Raw genomic sequence first — 23,780 nt, 5'->3', positions numbered from 1 at the left:
GCTTTGACACATATCTTCCTTTCTGCTCACCCAAATTAGGATACTGCACACTGCTGTTAATCTCATTCCAAGAGAGCATGGAGAAAACCAGCCACACTGGGTTATGAAAGTGACTGATGCTTGATCCTCGCAGCAGACACCAGAAGTGCAGATGAAGAGCATTTTTGCATTGCTCAAATAAATAGGCTAGGACCGATTATTTGTACGGTTATATGGACATTAATGGGTTTGTTTGTCCCCTTGCCTATGGGTTAATTCATAATGAACACCTTTATTCAAGGCATTCATTTGTGATCCATTGGCATCTGTACAAAGCTGTTAATTGTTAAATACATGTTATGTTATCTTGCATTTCTATAAATCTTCCTGCCATTTTTTTTTTTTTTTGGTTTCCTCATTTGTCATGGTTAGCAAAACACCAGGCTTGTGCTTGCCTGCAAAGTGCTTATGGTCTATGGCTTAGCCATGGTCAGACCTTTGAGCCTTCTACAGTTTCTTGGTGAGCCAAGTGATGCAGAAAACACAGCATGCAAAGCCCCTCTACTTACTTCCCTAAGCCCCAAACAGCCACTTTCTATAGCTGGGAAAACTGGAAGGAAATATTGCCACAGTCCGGCCTTGCTGGAGTTTCCCCCGAGTCCTGCTAGGGCCTTTAAGGTATTGGTTATATTAGTTTGTGAGGCAGGAATCCTCTTTGGCTGGGCGCTTATGGGAGTTAATTTACTTAATCGAGCCTTTGACTAGCCTTCTCTCCATGTGCTGCAGTTAATGTGTCTTGTTAATAGAGGGCATTGTACGAATGTTCGGTCAAAATAGGGCTGTACGGTCTTGTTAACCAATTAGATTTCCAAGTCTACCCTTCTACTTTTTTATTTCATTTATTTAGAATTCTTGTACAGCGCCTAATGCCCATAGGCCTCAAAGCTCTTACAGAAACGCACAAAAAAACAGAACAAACACATAAGCAAAACAAAAATGAAAAAGGGAAACAAACCCTTTCATGAAAAACACAGTATAACAAAGTACAGGATATATATATAAAAAAAAGACCAATTAATGACCCATCAATTCTCTAGCTGTGCAACCTGGCATGGTCAGACTACTAAACCAAGGTTTGAAGAGCCCATGTGCAAATATTTGCATAGTCTCAAAAAGAGAGGCAAGGTGCTGGCTCCACACCCTGCCAGGATACAGTCCCTTCTCCCCTGGGCACACCAGTTCTCCAATTCAATCCTGCGCAAGAACGACCGGTAACTGATCCCCTTTCAACAGAGATAATGGGTCTGGGGAGTCAGGCGTTAAGTTCTTTAGTACCAGTTTTCTTGGCATCATTATAAAACCAGAATAGGAGCCAAAACAATAGAGCACTGTAAGAGCAGCAACGAGCTGTACTACAAATGGTGACGAAGTTGAACATTTATCTTGCATGTTTAGGGATTAGTACCTGCTGTTTTAGGGGTGCTTCATAGGCACTTGAAAATGAGTCATTTCAAGCAAACCATTATAATGAAACCTCAACCTAATATAAAATGACCTAACCAACTATAAAAAAAGGAAACCGACATTCCCCCCCCTGCCGCCTCCCTCCCTGAAATGAGTACATACAGTAGCACTCGGGTAGATTCTAGTTAAAGTGCATTTAGTTTTGGGAAAATAACACATTGATCCCAGCAGAACAATACATTACACATCTTTCTACAGCTTAAAACATGGCATGGTGTTGCATAACATAAGTGTAACTTACCAAACCTAACTGAGTGTAGCACTTCAAAACAGTGCAGGCCATAGATAATACAGCCCAGTGCAGGCACATAGCAAACAAATAATGATGCAACTCAGAAGGAATGTCCCACAAAGGTAGACTGACACACACGCCTACACACACCCTTTTGTGTATACCACGACAAACGACTGCACCCTTCCTCCACTCTGCCCTGGGGCTTATTGAGGTCTCCTTTCATTAAGAGGTGCCATACTTCCATTAATTAAGATGATTTATCTCTGTTGCACCATACATCTAGGTATGTAGTCTTTTCAGCTCCTTAATTACTTGAAATATCCCAATTCACCCTGGGTAGACCATACATTCATCACAGGTGTGGTTGAAAAGCTTGCCACATGTCTTGCTTTCCCGAGTGCATTTTCGGTGGTTTCCTCCCTCTAGAAGTAGGATCCCGAATCATGCCAGGCATGTCCTTGAACTCATTAGCATGGTTGGGCTAGCTGCTTGTTATTCATTTGTCAATCACTCAAAAGAAATTAAAATGTAACCCGTTTTGCTGTTGCAGTTTGAGAACGCTTATTGATGTTGAAAATGTAAATGGTAGGCTTGGCTTATTGCTTATCTGATATACACGGATTTACAAGTTATTTTTCTTCTCGCTAACAGCCTTCCTTAATTGGAGCAGCTTTATTATTTAGTTGGCATGTTCTAATAAAAGAAAGTCCTGGGATCTCTGTAACTCGATCAAGCTGTATTTTAATCGATCTATAGGTATTAGTATAATTAATTATGCATTGAAACTGCAATGCTTTGGCGATGATTTCTCTGGCATGGATTCACATGCTAAGTGTACACCAGTAAAATAGGGGGACACCAGGATAGGCTACACCTTGGTCGGTCCTGGTGCAATAATCTAAAGCACTTACATAAAGACTGGGTGTATTGCACATCTGTAGAGGGGACCAGATAATCTGAATTTTGGAAGGGAAGAAAGGATTCGATTCTTTCCCAAATAGTCACTATTCTTCATATATCACATTTATTTATGTCTATCAAAAGCATAAAAGGTTGATCTAAGAGCAAAACATATTTATTTAAATAAGCAGAACTAGATCAACTATTGTGAAAAGTAGTTAATTACTCATTGTTAAAATTACAGATGTAAATCATCATTCACCTGTTTAAAGAACTTAGTGTGAACCTAATTAAAAAGAATAAATTCCAGCAGTGACAAGAAAATTAAACAAAATGTCACACTATAGAATCACAATACATCCACAAATACAAATTACACTACTCTATACACTGTAACTAAACAGTACTTTACATTTGAAAGTTAACAGTAAGTCAAGATCTATGTGGCTTACATACATCCAAAATGAATGTTTAATTCACCATTCTCAAAACTACTTGTCTTCAACATTAAGCACAGATTAGAATTCCGCCAATGCCACTGGTAAAACTGTTTTTCCCGGATATGGGCAAAATTCTTTTCGAACAACTAGAAAGTTGCTCTTAGTAGACAATGTATCTAATTAGTTGCCATGTTTGTGTAGCTGGGACTAGATGGCCCAATTTTACAACCTGGTTTAAAGTCAAAGTAAATACTACAAAATCACCAACTGTTGATTTACAAATAATTGAGAGTTCTTTTCTTTCATGAATACAATCCTTTTTTCAATATTGAAATATATTGGCAGAAAGTACTACTTTTTGCAATATTGCAAATAGCTTAGATCAGTTTATCCACAATTTCTACTCGTTGCTATTTAGAATCGATTTGAAAATAAAGCAGGTGCTTTTTTTGAAACCTAACAATTTATAATCCACAAATAGTATGCGGGACATTTAACTATTCACAAAGTCCTTATGCATCGTGAGAAAAATAGACACAATAATCGAGGAATATTTTCACTTAATAGTAAAATGTACCAAACATTGAACATTAGTAGTAATGATATTGTCTGCACACAACTTATATTTTCTATACTCATGCTATTAACATCATAGAAAACATCCTAAGTCCCAGTCAATGTTTAAACCTCTAGGTGTTTATGCTGATCATTTATGAATACAGAATATTTCTTGATGTGCCAACAACAATTTAAATAGCTGCCACTTGTTGGTAACTTCACAACATTTGATTATGAACTGCGTTTGTAATACTTTTTTTTTTTTTGTTTCTTATTTATTTTATTTTTTTGTGTTCTCCAGCCAACTGTAATGCTATAGGGGATTTTAGGGCGGGAAGAGGAATTCAAAGCAGAGATGGGCCAAAGAGACAACACTGAGGTCTTGGAAGGGGCATAGGGGTAAAGCCCATGACCCCAGGGAGGGGTAACCAACAGGTGGAGTGGAGAGCTGATTACTTTATTCATTGTAAAGTTTACCCAGGGGAGTACTTGGAAGAGGACTTTCAAATCCCAGCTGTCCCACGGATATCCAATGCCTGGGACTGGTACAAAGTGTCTGATAAACCCAAAGACGGAACTTTAACCTAAAGAAAATGCACAATCTATGGTGGGAGAGTTGAAAGATGTTTTGGTGCATGGTTATTTGAAACTTGAGCAACGGTGTCCAGGACCCACTCTGAGAAAAAGGACATGTCGCTGGGCCTGAATCAAACTGGCATATAACCACTGGACAAGAGGCCCTAACCTTGTTAGCTTCTACTCTATTTTAGTGGTAGGGTCAATAATCTGGATAGATTTCGTCTGGACGACGGACTGAGGTTATGGTGTAACACATCCTGACAAGGAGTAGTTCTGTTCTTCATTTGTTCTTTGTTTCTCTACGGATAGGGCCAAGACTGACCGGGACAGATAGGATTGTTTGTAATAAAGAGCCACATTATCCAAAATGACACCTCGCCCGTCTCCTGATTCTGACGTACCACATTACATTCATTTAAATTAAATAAGTCACACACAACAGATTTGGAGTCACTCTTAATTATATACAAGACCCTGCATTTCCACCGAAGTTCTTGACTGCTTTGACATTAAAATGCTGATGGAACCTAAACATTACTTGTCCTTTCCAATTAATTGTAAATGGGGAGCTGTCACACCTCTGCTGCTCCTTCCTTATGGGTGCTGGCTTTGAGGCACTCTTGCTTTTGGCCGCCCTAATACAATATTTTCAGGAGTCTCCTGCCACTTCAAAATGGTACCTATGGCTCATCTGGGGAAAAGTAGTGACAACAAAAAGACAACGGCATGGATGTGTAGTCCTACTTCTGTTTCCAGTACTGCCCCAGTTTGCACAGGCTTTACGATGAGCTATTTGCTGGGGATGGATGGATGGATGGCCTGAAGTAGAAATGTTGGGAAAATCAGGCTATATATGCTCTGGGGGCACATGGAGTTGAGACTGGGTGGGGTAGAATGGTGAAAATAACTTGCCCAATAAGCCAGACACAGCAATGGGAGATCTGAAGGCTCTTTTTGCATCATGGAACAGCTGATTGAAATCTATGGTCACTCTAGATTTAGCTACAAGACGTGACGGATATATAATGCACTGTGTACTCCGATCTTTTGAGCGATTTGAGATGCCTTCTCAATGCATGTGTCCACTCAAAAACATGTTCATGTGGTTTTAAGTAGTACTGTTCAGCCTGTGTGTAATCGGCCCCATTCTTGTTAGGACTGTCCATGCAAGGCAAATGGAGATAATGCCATGTGTCCAGAATCAGTTTCGCCTGATCGCACAGCTGCCTGTTTAACAATTATGCCAAGTTTCTAGCTTGCCTCTCCTTAAAATATAACAAGAACAGTATGTATTTGCAAAGAAAAGCAACCTATTTTTGATGCACGATATGTACTGGAAGACTATTCATGCACGTCTACATTTTTGGACTGTCTGCATATTTCTGTTTTCATAAAGAAAATATTGAGGCCAAAAACAATGACTGTATATTGCAATCCTTGCCATGTATTTTTGCAATCTGCTTCATACATGCTATCACAATGCGATACTGTATACCCAGCCACAAAGCAGAGTGGTCTCTACAAATGATGCAACTCTTGGTTACAGTTCAACAATGTTTTATTAGAGATTATGTAACACGTTGGGAAATGTAAAACTTGGGTGAGAATGGCTCTTAGTTTCTTCAAGGAAAAGGAAAAAATGGTCTCTCTGGGTTTCTCCCCGGTCTTCCTCAGTCACTGTTAAGCAAGATTCATTCTTCAGTCCTTCCTGCTTTCATTTATTCCTGTGTCTGGTGGCCTCTTCCTATTCTGCATGGCTAGCCTTTTTGAAACTATGAAGTTCCATTCCAGCTGATCTGTCGTGTACATTAAGGTTAGTTCCTAAAAGAGTTGAGGTTGTGGTAGCAGCATTACATACTGTTTATTAGGCTTCTGACCACCCCTCGTACAGGTGTCCTTGGCTAGCTAGGGGTGTCAGGGTATTGGTTTTATGACGGTACGATAACCTTCTTGCCAAATGACGGTATATCATGGTTATCGCGGTATAGCAGGTGGAGTTAACCAATCTTAAGAAATATTTTCTAAAAAGGTCATAAATTGTCAGATTTATCATCACAAACAAAACCAGGCACCCAGGGCATGAATTGGGCTTTTCAACATACTTTCCACTAAAATGCCACCCCTTGCTTCCACCAAACACAAACACACGTGTGGAGAGGAGGGGGGAGGAGCCCTGCTGAAACTGGCAAAGCAAACTGAATAGCTTTTCTTAAGTGGTCATTTAGGCTTTTAGCTCCCCCTTTGGCTAAAGGTGAAGATGAACATGTTGCCATCTTTATAACCTGCATGCCACAGATCAATGGAGGCTGATGGTAGTATATGCTTGTGCGCGCGCGCGCACACACACACGCCGCACGCATGCGCGCGCGTTCTCTTTACGTTACGGCCTTTAGTTTACTTGAGAGCCAAAAGGTGTTCAGTAATCACGGACATCTTACCCTTTGGTATGCAGCAGGGAATACCCACAGATGAGTAAATTTCGCAATGTGACTTATTATATGTAAATTCAATGATAGCACCACGGAAATCCCCCATTGTCATATGTTTAGCAAACATTATCAATTATAAATATATAAACCCCAAAGCCACCACCCAAAGTAAACCCTTTTCCTTCTTGGCACTGTATTTATTCTTCCTATTGCTAACATACTGATTTTGTGTCAGGCACGTGTGGTTTATGAAATGGCATTAAACACTGCTCCAACTGATACTGCTTGGCAGATGGCACATCCAACAGTGCAAGACCAAGACTGCGCAGCACTTGCTTACTGCAGCCTTTCCAAATCAGATTGAAAAGCACACTTGACGGTATAAACGGTATACCGGTATAAACAACGTGACGGTTATTATTGTTCAATTAAGTGGTTCACGGTATCTTTAACGGTATACCGTTACATCCCTACAGCTAGCCCACCAGCCCATGCTTACTTTATTTTTTGTCAGCCAGACATGTGTTTGTGACTTAGGGGCCCAAACATGAGTTTGCAAGGTTTCCCTCTTTAACTCCAGAGGGTCGTCCTTGATGTTTCGCCACATGCTCATTCCTCCTCCCACTTTACTGGCATGTCCTGTTGCTGCAAGTTGATTGCATCCCAGTACAGTTTGTCCTCCTCCAATTCATTCTTTATTTCACGTTGGCTTTCCGACAACTCCTGGTCTTTGTTTGCCACTCTTTCGTCGCCTCCTCTTTTCCAGCTATTCTGTTACTCTTACATCCCATCCCCACACCTTGGGCCATTCCGTCATTTTGGGTACGTGATCAGAGCTAGGTATGGCACACGGTTAATTATACAATGAAAAAATGTGCTAGGGTGCATAAGTAGCCCCCCGCAGTGTCACCTCAGTTGCGCATGCTATTGGGCCAGGCAGTTCTTTTCTCTGTGCAGACAGGTAGGAGCATTCAGCAGCAAATGAGTGCTTGATTTCATATCTAAATTGCTCTTCATTTTCCCCCACATGTTTTTATACCCCGTACAAGGTTCACAAGTTGTTGTTTGTGAGAGGCCTTTTATCCAAAACTAGTTACAGCCCTTTCTAAACCACCCTCAGCGTACAAGTAACCTTTCATTGGTTAAAATGCATTTGTAGCTTGATATTTTTTTATATTGAAGGTCTGTCACATTGAATTGAGCCCAGAAATGTTGGATGACATGTTCTGGTTATCTGAGCCCTTTATCAAGTGCTGAAATTGGATGAAGAGTAATTTTGTTAAAAGAATAAATGAAAAGAATATTAATAGAAACATAACATACAACTAAATCAATATGGGGTATCATTGTTGCTTACCTTAAGGCAAAAGACTTACATTTAACATATCAAGAGGCACTGAGATCAAAGTGCCATTAAGAAAGTGGGCTGCCAATTCTGGTGGCTTAGTTTCCTTATTCGTTCTACATGGAGAAAATGCTCACGTTCTAGGTAAACAGCAGCCTACTATCATGGATATAGAAGATGAACTGCTTTTTTAAAGCTGTCATAACCTACGTGTTGACAAAGTTCACAGTGCACCCCTTAAAGGCGTTCAATAAAATTTGTTCATTGAGACACGGCATAGAGCAGTATTAAAAAAAAAAATAGATTCAGAACACTTTGCGTTGGGGAAAAAGTTCCTCACAATCTGTAGTGTCTTGATGACTTTAGGAAAAATGCTTTTCAATTGGCTAATATTATGCAGTGTTGGGTAAAATGTCTAGCCAGACTGGATTTGATGGTGTTGATTCGGGAAATCACTTTCATGATCAGTCAATCTGTCTTTCAATCTTCTCTTGGTTTTACAGACTGCTTTTTATGGCATACACCCACATGATAAATTAAACCCATGGCATAGTCTCTTAACATAATCTTTTTTCGTGTTAGAGGATGACTGATGTAATTTGCATGAACGATATTGCACCATGCACGATTATGTGCCTTTGTTAAACCCACATGATACAATTATTATTTATTGTATTTAGTCATTTAGTCTTTTTGCTAATTATTTATATAATACATTCAAATATTCCACTAAATTTAATCCATTAAAATATATTAGTATATACACCATCTCATAGTATTATAATTGACTACATGCTAGTGATAAGTTTGTATTGCTAAAATCCAGTAAAATTGATTAATTGTAATCCCATTTTGGTTTTGGTATACATTCGTCCAGTGTGTAAGTATCGTAACCGATTGATACATAGTTAAGAAAAGAAGTAACATAGAATTGGATAAGCACAATACAATGTAACAGTGTACTAATGTTGTTTTTAAAAGATGTTATAATAATCAGCAATGTCTATGTGCAAATAAGCAATGTGCAACTGAACAATGGGCCCTCTCCAGTATGTTGTCCAATTGCTGTCATACCACCGTACAGAGTTGTTGCTTAAAGACCTATTTGTTTTTCAATTTGCAGCCATAGGCGGTAAAGTGCAATGACACTGATTCAGAGTTTAGTCGTAATTTCAAAGGTCGATGGACCTAATTGAGTCATAATCATTTACTAGGCCCTCATAAGTACACATGTATAAGGATCCTAGTTTCAGGCACTGAAAAGATGTTTGGTAATCTCCAGGATCTGTGGAAACTTATATCTCTTGTCAGTGGGCAGTTTCAACTGAGGTCCGAGAATGGTAAGCAGGGGCAACTGGTTTATACGCAGATGCAAGAACAGCGTTCATATACCTGGATTTTTGCTCTGGAGGATACATGGCTGTGGTCGCTTATATGCATGAACCACATTTGATACATATTGATAATTCTTTAATTTGTATATGTGGTCAGAATTTCCGTTCCAGTCCCAATGGTCGTATTTTCACTTGAAGGACTCTTTTAAGGCTTCATAGCAACCACTTATGCTCCAGTTCGGATACGTCATATTTTAGTAGTTGAAACCACAGCCTCTGCTTACACGCTCTCTGCCAGAGTTTGACCCCAGAACTTTCAAAAGAGGGCATGCTGGTGCAACCTTGGAATTTAAATACAGTTCCCAGCGCTTATGCTCTACTTGTCCACCCAGTGAAATTGGCCCCAGTCTCAGGAATTCCATAGAGGTTGAAGGTCCTAGATTTAACATTTTCCGCCCGAAGGCTCCCTCTATACGATTGAGCCAGGTCACATCTCTCATTATCAAGGCCTGAAACCCATAAGTAACGGCGTGGCAGAAACATTGATTATACAGGGTTAATATACCCTCTTGCGAATAGCCTGCAGTCTGTGCTGCGCACTTGCAGAAAATGTGGGAAGGCAGTCTGTCCTTTCTTGTCTTTGATGCGTTCGTAATCCATCAGCGTACTCCTCTCTAGGCCTCTATATGGGTAGAGCCCCACATATTCAATGGTTCCTAACAAGGCAGACAAGATGATTCTGTTTATTTGCCTCGGTGTAATCAACTTGGTTTTTGTCTTTTCTACGTTGATTAATAGGTAATTCTCCCTGGCATAATTCACCAGTTCCGTTGACCTAGACCTCATCTTGGAATAGGTGTGATCGAAAATGACACGGTTGTCTGCATATAAAATGCTGGCGACCCTCGTCCTACCAATCTTGGGGAAGCAATTGGACCTAACCAACAACTGATCCGGCAGGTCTACTAGGTACAGGTTAAAGCAATGCAGTAAGTTGTTTGTCCCAACCCAAGACTTCTTTATGTACTAGCGTCGCAAACAGTTTCCTGGTAACCTCTAGCATGGACAGCACTCTGTAGTTCTCCTGCTGACACCTGCCTCCTTTTTAAAAACTATTTTTAAGGCGGGTATCGATACAGGCTGCATGTTTCCAGGATGGTATGCTCCAAGCATACCTTGTCAAACAGTACTCCCAAGAGGCCTGCCCACCCTACTGGGTCTTTTTTGAGGACTACATTTGCGAGACCATTAGGAACTTTTTAATTTGCGAATGGCTGCTCTAATCTCATCCTGGCATGTATTTAAAGGCGAACGCTCAAGCTCCATTGCACCTGTAAGGGGGCTAATTTTCTTAATTTTAGCCCCTATACAACGCTGCCATTTCTTCCCACTTATGGGGTTAATAATTTGAGTTTCCTGGGGTCCCTTGTCAAGTGTCACTAGTTGCCAGATACTGTGTTTTTTTTCCCTCCTAAGTGATCCTATCATCTGTTGCCACTTAACCAAACTCTGTAGCCATGTTTGTCGTTATCGCTTTCTGCTTGTCGCTGCTGGAGTAAGGAGTTTTTGAGCCTTCTAACTTCCCTGCGAATTTTGCGCTTTGAATTCCTGATCGCTATGTCAAATGGTTTGTCATAGTCACATACGGTAGCTAGAAGTCTGCCTCCTCTGTAGGTCGCCACTTCAACTGCCAATTTCCCCAGCCATTTCTCATTTCTCCATTTCATTTGCGTTTTATTTTTTTAAATGTTAACTTACACGTCAATTTAAGGTTAGTTACCGCCTAGGTGGCATTATCTATATTTTCTTTGACCAATGAAGGCAGTGTCCAGCATGACTTGGGAAGGACTTCTCTAATATTTGTGGCTTTGGCTACACCAAGCCTCAGTCCCAATGTTAATATAAGTAGGGCATGGTCACTGTTTTCGTTAGGTAAAACCTGGAGTTCCTAAACGTGCTCCAATATGACTACTGAATAAATAGTTAAGTGTAGCCCAGTTCAGGTGTCTTTGTCAGATTGGTCACCCTTAGGGTAGCCATTCATTTACACCAGCTCCCATTCCTTAAAGAATGTTACCCACCGTAATCCCTTACTGTTTACATTTTTCTGCAAGAGCACGCTTTCAGCACTGATATTTTCAAAGGGGGGGCGCACCGCTCTTTATCTCGGCAGTGGGCATTAAGATTGCCTCAAACGATCGCCTCCAACAATCACAAGATTGTGGTCAGGTGCACCTCCCACTCTGCACAAACCAAATCAGTATACGTCAGTGTCTTCAGCTTGTTCACCCTCCCGACCCCCCGCAGGTTCATATACATTTAGTTATTACCATCTCCTTAAAGACTACTTCTGCAGCAATCACATAACCATTAACATAATTTATGGTTGTGTTTAAACATGGGGCTTGTCTGATCGCAATTACAAGCCCACCATATGGCTGTCCCTTTAGGCCTTTTTTTGCAAGCACTTGCTACAGACACAACCCATCAATATATACAGGGTGTTCAGCCATGTCTCCTGGAGCATAAATACATCTTCTAAGAGCAACGGTAGGAATCCTTCTTCAGGGAGCACATAGGAATAGCGGTGTCCAGTCATTTGGTCGACTGAAAACTGGTCGAATGACATTTGGTCGACGCAATTTGGTCGAAAACCAAATGGTCGAAATTTTTTTTTATTTATATATTTATTTTTCGGGTTTTCGTTTTTTAAAAAAAGGGGTTTTTAGAGAAAAAAAGGGGGTTGGGGGGACCCCCCCAAAAAATAAAAAAAAGGGGTGAAAATAAAAAAAAATAAAAATTCAACCATTTGGTTTTCGACCAAATTGGTTCGACCATTTGTCTGGTCGACCAATTTTTTTCGACCAAATGTCTGGTAACCAGGAATAGCCTCTTGTCTTCTAACTAGCTAACTTTAATACTCAATTGCAGCCACGTGCTGCATGGGTAGGAAGCCTTTAGTCATTACCACCCTTGAAAATTGTCAGAAGTGGGAGTTTGGTAGCCAGCATCCCTTTGTTCGCCCCTTTGCCCAAGTTTCTGCTCATTTGAACACTTTGTACAGCAAATGGATATATTGACATTAGTTACTTTGATGTCCAACACATAACCTAATGAGCCCACCGTTTGATGATGGGAGCAGATTCGGGCCACTGTTTCGGCCTGACAACAGTGTATGTGTGCTACATTACCCCCATTTTGATCAATTTGTTTGACAAAATCAGTCAGTTGACTTAAAAATTTAATTCTCAATGTAGGAATTTCTGCTAACAGTTTTAGGACTGCTGTTTAATCACCTCCACACTGATGAATACTGATTCGGCCCAATGGTAAGACATTTGGGATCTAATTCTGTTTCATGCATGGGCCATGTTGGAATGTTAGTTAAAACTTTGCTTCCTTGCTTTCCAGGGCCGGCCCTATTTATTGCCCCCTTTTCGATGGTTGATGTATTGCACGCAATGGCTTATAGTGGAGGATGATAGGAAATGAGATAGTGATGCTCCTTAGGCCCATTTGCCTGCCCTGCTACATCCTCCTTTACGAGCCAGCTGATAAGTGTGCCCACATTTTTCTGCTGGGTCTTCCTCCTTTTTTGTTTTCTGGATTTCTGCATAGGTATTGTAGCAATAGTAGAATTTAACAGATCATTCCGGGGGTCAGCCACAGATGAATTTGACACAGACACCGATTTCTTGGCTAAGTGTTCAAGTCGCTTTGCGCTCCTCCATTACTTATGTATTTTATAGGTAATCCGAGATGCTTTGTTTCTGTTGTCGGACATCAATTTACACAGAGCTCTCTGCCCTGTCTCCATCTCCAACCGGTGAGCTGCTAACCTCATCCTTGTCAATTTGAGGCCGATTTATCTTATTGGGTGACTGGTTCGTCTCCATCAGGGATTTCAGATGTAAAATGGCATTTCCTCTTTTAAGTCCTTGTGTATCTCCCACATAATTTAAAGAGGATTTTAACTGCGAATTGCAGTACACTGATTTTTCAATTTGAGGTTGTGCTTATTGTGCTACGATTGTTCTCGCCCATGTGCCAGGAGTCACAGTTCTCCAGCATTGGATCTTTCATGGATTCACATGCTTTGAATATTCCCCGTCGTCAGGCTGGGAATCCCCGGTACATTATAAAGACCCTTTCCCGTAGGAAAAACTTTTTTGACGCGTATGCTTCCTATCCACTTCGTTTTGCATCATGCGTGCCCCTGCCGTCAGGACGTCATGACATAAATACAAGCCCCGCCCCCGCGCTCCCTCAGATTTCAACCGTCTTTCAAAGTAGTGGGATCCTCGTGTTTTACTGCTAGTGAAAACTAGGTTGTTTTGTCTGTTTCGCTTCGGCGAAGTTAAATTCTGGTTATGTCTGGAAAGGCGCTGTTTCGCCCATGTGCAACATGTGGCCTAAAGAAGGTTTATGAAGGAGACGGCCACATGGACTGTATCTACTGTCTCCACCCGCACCACACGGCGGATACATGTGAGATATGCCAGGGTTTCTCACAGAAAACCCTTAAGGACCGCAAAAGAAGGCTGGTCGACTGGCTTAATGACGGAGCGGGTGCCTACCCGGCCTCGGAAGTTGGCTCCACGGCCTCCAAGAGCAAGTCGGAGCCTCCATCGAAGAAGGTACGGCCAGCGGAAAGTCGCGCCGAGGACAAGCATAAGGGTAATCATGCTGGATCCTCCTCGTCACATAAAAAGCCCTCCTCTTCCTCCTCATCTAAGACGGAGAGGCTGGCGCTGAAAAAATCCTCCTCAGGGGACCGTTCAGGGTCTTTCATGAGTCGAGAAGCTTCGGCCGGGAAGTCGGCATCGAAATCGACGGCGAAGTCTAAATGCTCGACGACGGGCTCGTCGACCTCGGTGTCATTGACGATGCCCATTACCGCTCAAGCGGCAGCGGTTGGGATTCCTTCGTCGACGGAGACTCAGTCATTGGCCTGGCTGCCGGAGGTCTATGACCCGATCCCCCCGGAGGTCTTACTGCAGCCAGACGTGGCCTGCTCGGCGGAAGGGGAAAGTGACATGGTTCTGCAACCATCGGATTTAGGCTTACGGCCTTCCACGTCGGCGACGACGACGACGAGTGCGAGCGGGGGTATGATGCCGATACCATCCACGTTACTGACCCCCCAGACGGTTCTGTCTCTGGATGTACTTAATACTCTCCAGAAGCTCCTCCAGCGGCTGGATACGCAGGTCCCTCAACCTGGGACGTCATCATCGATTCTGTCGGTACCTTCCGTCGACGAGCAGACTTGTACGGCTCGCTCGACGACGAAACACCAGTCGGCTTCCCAGGCGGTAAAAGATCGTCCTCGAGCTCAGGAGGAGGGGGAGTTGTCGGAGTCTGACTCTATACTCGAGGTCTCGGGGTCAGACATCTCCTTGTCACCTTCGAGGGACCCGACATGGAATTCGGATATTGAGTTGGAGTCTACGAGAAGCCAAACACAGCCATCCCCCCCGGATGATGTGGGAGCCTTCCATGCTATGATGGGAAAAGCTTGTTCGGAATTCGGCTTGATTCCGGAGGAGCAAAAGAAAGACTGTTTCCTTTTTGACCATATGGGTCAAAGGAGAAAATCGGTGTTTGCCATCCCAATCCTTGACCACGTGTGGCAAGAAGGTCTAAAGAAGATGCGCCATCCGTTCTCGGAGCCAGCCATAAAAGGACGGATCGAGAAAAAGTTTAAAGCACCGGAGTCCACTCCGAAATGTCTAACGTCACAGCCTCTATCTGACTCGGTGGTGTCGGCGGCGGCGGCTAGGAAAGCCAGAGTCCAGCAAAAATGTTCAACGCCACCTGAAAGTGAGGCTAGAAGGCAGGATGCCTTTGGAAAGAAGGTACTCTCGGTCGGAGCATCGACAGTCAGAGCAGCCAATTCCTTAGCGATAGTGTCTCGCTATGATAGGGAAATGTGGCACAAACTAGCCCCTATCCTAGTACACCTGCCAGAAGAACACCGGAAAGCAGCAATGTTACTGGTGAGGGATGGCGAGGAGGCCTCTAACCACGCTATTAATATCGCAGTTGACCTAGCAGAGTCTGGGTTTAAACAAATCAACCATGGCGTAGTGCTTCGTCGACAAGCGTGGCTTAAATGCACTACTTTCCGTCCTGAAGTACAGTACAAAGTCCTCGACATGCCATGCGAAGGGGAACACCTGTTTGGCGAAAAGGTTGATGAAGCGCTGAAAGGGATGAAAGAGGACACGGATACTGCTAGGTCCCTCGGCGCCCTGCAAACGGGGAGAAATTTTCGTTCTTTTCGCCCCTTCAGGGGTGCTTCTGGAAACTCCCGCTTTGGTGCCTCGAGGGACCGGGTTTTTCACAGGGCCTCATACCCTTCACAGGGTTTTAGACGGGCGTCCCAGTCGGCACGTGGAAGCAGGGACTATCAGACCTCCAGGCGGCGAGGCTCAGGTCCGTCGTCGACGAAAAGCAAGCAAACCAGCAACCAATGACGGCTTTCGGAACGTCCTGAAGGGTCGAGTCTCTCTTCACTTCGACCGATGGAAATGCATCACCACAGATCGATGGGTCCTAGACACGATTCGCATGGGTCATGCACTGCAATTCAAAGACAAGCCTCCGCGTCTCCCCCCTTTATTCTCGACTCAGCCCCACCTCCGGATCCTACGACAAGAGGCGGCGCTTATGGTAAAAAAAGGGGCGGTAGAAAGAGTTCCTGTGGCACAGGAAGGACAAGGAGTGTATTCCAGGTTCTTCGTTGTCAAAAAGCCGAACGGCGAATGGAGGCCCATTCTGGATCTGAGGGTACTCAACAAGTGGCTAAAGAGCCTAAAGTTCAAAATGTTAAAACTCCAAGAGGTTATCAGATCAGTGCAACCAATGGATTATCTAGCTTCTCTAGATCTTCAAGATGCTTATTTTCACATCCCAATTCGCCCGCGACACAGGAGATATTTAAGATTTGTCGTAGGGAGAATGCATTTTCAGTTCAAAGTCCTCCCGTTCGGGCTCAAGTCCTCCCCCAGGACGTTCACCAAGTGCTTGGCCCCTATAGCGGCCCATCTAAGGAAGGATGGTCATCACGTCTATCCATATCTAGACGACTGGCTAGTCAGGGGTTCATCCAAGGAACAAACGAGAGCCAGTCTACACGCCACAATGTCCATCTTACAGGAATTGGGCTTCGCAATAAACTTCAACAAATCCTCTGTAGAGCCTTCGAGGACCTTAGTCTTTCTAGGAGCGGAGTTTCATACACACACAAGCCTAGTGAAACCATCCAGCGAAAGAGTTCAGAAGCTTCTAAACAAGGCGTCGGAATGGAGAGTTGGTTCCAAAGTCTCGGTGCGCAAGTACATGTCCCTGCTAGGGAGCATGTCGTCCTGCATTCCATTAATAAACAACTGTCGTCTATTTATGAGGCCCTGCCAGGAATTTCTAGCAGACCGGTGGGCGCAGAGCAGTGGTCGCTGGTCCGACAGACTGGTCGTCGACGAACAACTAGTTCAAGCTCTCGGCTGGTGGAAAGTGTCGACTCATCTAACGAGAGGAATGCCTCTACTGGAACCGGAATTCCTAAACACGGTGGTGACGGATGCATCGCTGAGCGGATGGGGAGCTCATCTGGATACTTTACAGGCACAAGGCCAGTGGTCTTTGCAGGAGTCCTCCCTACATATCAACCTGCTAGAACTGAGAGCGGTACGATGGGCTCTGAAGTCTTTTCTTCCTCAACTGAAGGACTCGGTGGTACGTGTCATGACGGACAACACCACTACGATGTTCTACTTGAGAAAACAAGGAGGGACACGTTCCAGGTCCCTGTCGATGGAGGCACAGAAAATCTGGCATTGGGCCCTTCAACACGACATGAAAATCTTAGCGTTCCACCTACCAGGAGTGAAAAACGTGGAAGCCGATGCCCTCAGCAGGGAAATGAACGAAGTTCACGAATGGGTGCTGAACGACCATCAACTTCAACAAGTGTTCATGGAATGGGGACATCCCTCCATAGACCTGTTTGCAACGAGGAACAACAAAAAATGCCACCAATATGCAAGCAGATGGCCTCAACAGGGCTCACTGGGGGATGCGTTCTCATTCCCATGGACGAACAAATTCCTGTATGCATTTCCTCCGTTTCCCCTTGTCAGGAGGACGTTGCAGTGGATCCGCAGGTACCCATGTCGGGTAATTCTGGTGGCCCCATACTGGGCCAGACAGGTGTGGTTCTCAGACCTACTACACTTGGCAACGGCGGAACCAATGAGATTCCGGAAGGCCCCCGACCTTCTGTCTCGACAGGAGGGTGTCGTTTGGCATCACGACCCGGACAGCCTACAGCTGACAGCCTGGCTCCTGACTTCGCCGAATTCGGTCGGCTAACGATTCCGGAGGACTGTCGCCGTATCCTACAAGCAGCAAGAGCACCTTCCACAAACGCCTCATACGCGTACAAATGGAAAAGTTTCTGTCAATGGTGTGAGGATCAACCAGGTTTGGTTCCGCAATCGATTAAGCCGGAACAGCTCCTTCCATATTTGCTGCTCTTAGCAAAAAGGGACCTGTCGGTGTCGTCAATAAAAGTACACCTAGCAGCCATCTCAAGGTTTACTCGTCGACGTCACTCGGCACCACTGTTCAGCGACCGCCTAATTAAGCACTTCCTTAAAGGCCTCTTTCGGGTTTTCCCTCCAGAGAAGAAATTTCCTCCGGATTGGAGCCTCAATCTGATCTTAACGTCTCTTATGAAGCCTCCTTTTGAGCCGATGTCATCAGCATCTCTAAAGTTTCTGTCGTGGAAATTGGCCTTCCTGGTGGCCATCACCTCAGCCCGACGTATTTCAGAAATTCAGGCTCTGATGGTAGACCCTCCATACTTGAGATTTTTCAAGACCAAGGTAGTCCTAGCCACTAACCCACAATTCATTCCGAAAGCTCCTTCGGTGTTTCATAAACACTCCTCTATTGTGTTGCCCACGTTTTTTCCGGAGCCAAGCTCGGGAGCGGAGCGCATGCTGCACACTTTGGATGTAAAGAGGGCTCTCAAGTTTTACCTGCATCGTACGCAACCGTTCAGAGAAACGAAACAGCTATTTGTGGCCTATGGTTTGGGTGCTAAAGGAAAAGCCATCTCAAAGCAAGGACTATCAAGATGGGTATCATCTACCATTTCATACTGCCATTCAAGGGCAGGAAAGCCTCTTCTACGACGACCAAGAGCTCATTCAACTAGGGCGGCGGCTTCGTCGACGGCTCTGTGGGCCGGAGTCCCTCTGGGGGACATCTGCATGGCGGCTACCTGGGCGACTACGCACACCTTTACCCGCCATTACTGCCTGTCGCAGCAACATGCCGAAGACACCCGGATGGGACAGGCGGTGCTTCGACACCTATTCCAGTAAGGTAAGCCCCGGCGACGGGGTTGCATCCTGTGGAATTTATAACTGTATGTGGTCAGTTGTTTCCTAGGTTAACTATTACTGATGTATAAATGATCATAGGGAATGGCCTGTTACGGAGTATGTATATGGGTTTGCATGCACACCTCCTCTTGGGGGTAATACTGCTATGTAATCTATTCAAAGCATGTGAATCCATGAAAGATCCAATGCTGGAGAAGGGAATAGTTTCTTACCTGTAACTCCATTTCTCCAGCATTGGTATCTTTCATGGATTCACATGCGCCCACCTGCCTCCCCTGATCATGCAAACCGGTTTCCCCACTACTTTGGGGGCCGAAATCTGAGGGAGCGCGGGGGCGGGGCTTGTATTTATGTCATGACGTCCTGACGGCAGGGGCACGCATGATGCAAAACGAAGTGGATAGGAAGCATACGCGTCAAAAAAGTTTTTCCTACGGGAAAGGGTCTTTATAATGTACCGGGGATTCCCAGCCTGACGACGGGGAATATTCAAAGCATGTGAATCCATGAAAGATACCAATGCTGGAGAAATGGAGTTACAGGTAAGAAACTATTCCCTTATCTTACCCTGCAGATCCTTGTCGCGCTCGGTATATAAATTTGGGTTTGCTGACACCCATCTGGTGATTTTGCACAGGGGCGGGGAGGAAGCTGTGGCTGCACTGTGGGCTTTATAATCGGTATCAGTGTAGGCGTCTCACTAGCACATTCAATTACCAACAGCTCCTGCGTAACTCCCTGAAGGGAATAACAGCGTTCGAGGAGAGAGTTGCCAATATCGACAATAGAGCGGTTTGAGCTTCCTGGGGGTTGAACCCCCCCCTCCCTTTGTGGAAATCATCCCAGCTTCAGCAGGTTTACTAAAGCCCCCCTCTGCATTTTGATTATCTCTGGGGGCAAAGAAAGCAATTATTTTTCCACAAGACTGCTTTCCTGATTGCACAGAGGCTGCTGCTTAGTTAGCTTCACCAATGCCGGTAGCGCTCTACTCCGTAGAAGTGTATCTTGTTTGGGTTGTTATCTTTTTATAGGGCTTTGCTTTCCTTAGGTTATACAGTTTAGAGCGGCTGACTTTTTTACCTGGCATGTTAAGAGTAAAACTATTTGCTTTGAAGTTCTCATAAGTGACTCGGTAGAGTGATGTAAAGTAGGTGTTGCGTACCTCCCGTCCGCTTCCTATCACCGTTCACTTTGGGGGTAGCCAAAGGACCACGAAAGACCACTTATTGCCACTTGTTCGTAATTGACAATTACAAATCCATTATGCAGTTTTACAACGCCCAACTGCCATGCACAAGGACAAAGTAGGAAACACATTGCTAAATTCCTCGAGTGAATGTGGCAATTACGCTATCACCAAGAAGCAAGTCGCATCTAGCAGAAGGATCAATAGCAATTTTAGCAGGCTTCACTTGTAACAGATCTCAAACCGGTTTCCAGAATGTTAGAATGCTGAAACCTGACTGCTAGTAAACTGCTAGCGGATGGTTTTTACGAGGTACGGTTGCTTCCGACCCCGGTATCAGCCTCACGGCCACCACACGACAGTTTATCGTTACCATGTTGCTGGGTTTGCAGGAGCACGGGACAGCCGTATTTATCCCTGTGTACCCCCCCTCACTCCCTGTTTGCTTCACTGCGCTCTGAATGTTCTACATCCGTCACCAGCATGCAATGCAGGGCAATCTCTCTGAACTCCAACATGAGTCGTTTACTCCGTTCCCTGGATCGCGATGCAGTGTGACGAAAGGACCCAGAAGCGTCGCCCATCAAGCCACACCAGACTCCAATACTCACTGGCTGCTTCGACAAGAGATCAAGTTTGGATCAATTATAGACCTTGCTCTTATAGAATATCGGCTCTTAAGATTTGTGACAGATTATTCATTCTTTTGTGAGCAATAGATATTGTATTCGGGGGAGATTCAGCACTCTTGATCTGAATGTGAAATGTGGTAATGTTATGTGATAAGCTATAGAAAATACACTACAGTTTTAATGATCCTAAACTGAAATAGGTTCAGAAAGCCCCATATTTCTACTAGTTAACAATTCCAAAGCTTTGCTGCCTGAATTGCACTCGCTCTACCAAATGCCCTAATTGATAACGAGCTCCGAAGCAATTAGTTGTATTCAAACTCAGGATAATATTTTTAGTTTCTTGAACAGTTAGATCCCAAAACATACATTGTTTTACTGGATCAGAGGGGCATTTTTTGGAGTTGCCTTTAAGTGATTAATAATTGTTTAACATGCAAAAACTGGAAATATGGCAACAATTCTATTGTGCATTTAGGATGCATAGAATTGGCATGTAAATAAGAACTTTTGTCAGTTTCTTAATTGTCAAATTACACTTTCAAATTTTAATGTGATATCTAAAAAAAAAAATCTTTTATGCTGATATGAGTGAAGGGTTTTGTCGAACTTTGTTTTTGTTATAAAAAATCAGTAAAAGTAAAAAGCAAACGAAAGATCAAACATACAGCAGAAGTAAGTCTTCTGGTGATACTATTCTACCTCCCTTCGCTTCTCTGCCCCCCCTCTCCCAAAACCCCAAAGATCCTATTGCCATGATCTTTTGTGGTTGGTCCTACATTGCCAAGTTTAAGTCCATATACCTACCCTCACCCAAAGTTGTTAAAAAAAAAAAAAGTTGTCCTGATGGTTACTGTATTCCCTCTCAAAATTGATGGAGTGCCTGCTAAATAAATTGAGGGCTCTTAATCAAATGACAATCTCCTTTTTCTGGTAAACCTGTCCTTATTTTCCATTATGTCGGAGGTCAGCTTTTTCATCGGCAGAATGTTCTGTAATTTGACCCACCAGTGGTTTGTAGGGGGGATCTCGTTCCTTCCATCTCGAGGTTGTCTCTAACTTGGTATAACCAAGAGTGCTGCTTCCGGTTTAAACAGGAAGGTTTCATCGATCACCTTCGAGATGTATAGAGCACGTCTTCACAGAATGGCTTTATATTAGGGCACTCCCACCACATGTATAACGGTTCCTATCATCCCACATCCCCTTCCGCAGTCCTCTGAAATGTCAGGGTTGATTCTATGGAGGCATGCAGAAGTTAAATACCAACTGTCATTTTATAGGCTAATTCTTTGAGTTGTACGGAAGTGGAGGAGGTTTTGTTTTGTTTATAGATATCCTGACACTCCTCTTCCGTAACATCTCTTCCCAGGCCATTTTCCCAAGCCTTCAGATATGCCCATTTTCTGCTGTTTCGTGATTCCTTGAGAATGCAGTAAATATTGGAAATCAAGCCCTTTTCAAACCTGGTTAGTTGCCTAGTGGCTGCTACCTTAATATCTTTTTGTCTACTTGTAACTGAACTTTGCACTCTTGCACTGTTGTTACCTCATTATTTTTAATAAAGTGCCGAAATGCACCATACTCTGTTGTCCCTTCATTTCTAGGAGCTCCATAGTTAGTGCAAGCAGAAGGGGGAGATTCAGCATCCCTGCCTCGGTCCTTTCCCCAATAGTAGGCTCTAAGAAAGTGTAATTTACTTTTATTCTCGCCATGTCTGGCCGCAATTCAGGAATGGTGTGCCGCCAATGAGCTCTGCCTTAATTCCAATAAGACTGAGATCTTTCACATTGGATCTTTCTCTCTTTCTCTTTCTCTTTCTCTCTTTCTCTTTCTCTTTCTCTCTCGTTCTCTCTCGTTCTCTCTCGTTCTCTCTCGTTCTCTCTCGTTCTCTGTCGTTCTCTCTTGTTCTCTCTCGTTCTTTCTCTCTCTTTTTCTCTATTTTTCTCTTTCTCTTTCTCTCTTTCTCTCTTTCTCTCTTTCTCTCCCTCTCTCCCCCCTCTCTCTCTCTCCCGCCACCCCCACCAACTCGGGACCCTCTTCCTGCTCCTTGGTGTCATCTTCGACTCCACCCTCTCCTTCTCTCCTCACATCTCTAATACAGAGGTATTCTTCCTTTTCTCTTTCCCCCAGAAGCTCACTGTCTTCAGAGCTCTGGTACTCTCTAGGCTGTACTACTGAAACAGCCTCTTTCTAAATCTCCCTGCCTCTAATCTTTGACCTTTACAACTTATCCAGAACAGGACTACGAGAGTTGTCCTTGGCCTCAAGCCCAGGGATTGTCTCTCTCCAGCTCTGAAATCTCTTCACTGGATCCCCGTGGCTGCAAGGATCAACTTCAAGAACCTCTGCCTTGTCCACAAGGCTTTCTGTGGCCTGGGTCCACTCTACGACCAACTTTCTCTTCCAAAATATGTTCCTTCTCGAGCTCTGCGCTCATCCACCGCCATCTGTCTGAGGGTCAGAGGCTTCTCCAAGCAGAGAGTTGTGGGCAGATCCATCTCCTTGGCTGGGGGCCTCCCTAGGGAACAACCTCCCTGCCTCTCTCAAACTTGAGCAGAACCACCTCCGGTTCCGCAAGCAACTCAAGACCTTCCTTTTCGCTTCTGCTTTCTCACTTCCTCTCCCCTGCTAATGCACCTGAATGCTCCATGCACTGGTCAACTGGTTACCCTCTGAACTCTGGCCCAGGCTCCTGCATGTCCAGTTGGCCTTGCACTGCCTCCAGGCTCCCCAGCATTTAAGGGTTTGTATTAGGGGTGTCACGGTATTAGTTTTATGGTGGTACGATAACCTTCTTGCCAAATGAAGGTATATCATGGTTATCGCGGTATAGCCGGTGGAGTTAACTAATCTTAACGAATATTTTCTTAAAACTGTCATAAATTGTCAGATTTATCCTCCCAAACAAAACCAGGCACCCAGGGCCAGAGATGGGCTTTTTGCAACATACTTTCCACTGAAATGCCACTGCTTGCTTCCACCAAACAACACACAAACACGTGTGGAGGAAGGGTGGGGGCCTGCTGCGAATGGCAAATGAAACTTAATAGCTTTTCTTAAGTGGGCATTTAGGCCTTTAGCACCCCCACTGGCTACTGGTGAAGATGAACATGTTGCCATCTTGATAATCTAAATACCACAGATCAATGGATGCTGATGGTAGTATGTGCTTGAACGCATACACACACAGGCACTCTCTCTCTTTACGTTACAGCCTTTAGTT

General features: G+C 44.0%; 1 protein-coding gene across 2 annotated transcripts in view; it reads left to right on the top strand.

Annotated features, from left to right (window-relative positions):
* LOC138567392 (E3 ubiquitin-protein ligase RNF216-like) overlaps positions 1-23,780 on the top strand; it is a 2,013,370-nt gene that overhangs the window by 1,138,139 nt on the left and 851,451 nt on the right. The window lies entirely within an intron of this gene.

The sequence above is a fragment of the Ambystoma mexicanum genome, chromosome 2p (genome assembly GCF_040938575.1).
Source record: "Ambystoma mexicanum isolate Mex_15411 chromosome 2p, UKY_AmexF1_1, whole genome shotgun sequence".
In the NCBI taxonomy this organism is placed as follows: domain Eukaryota; kingdom Metazoa; phylum Chordata; class Amphibia; order Caudata; family Ambystomatidae; genus Ambystoma; species Ambystoma mexicanum.
This window is presented reverse-complemented; position numbering and strand designations above follow the sequence as displayed.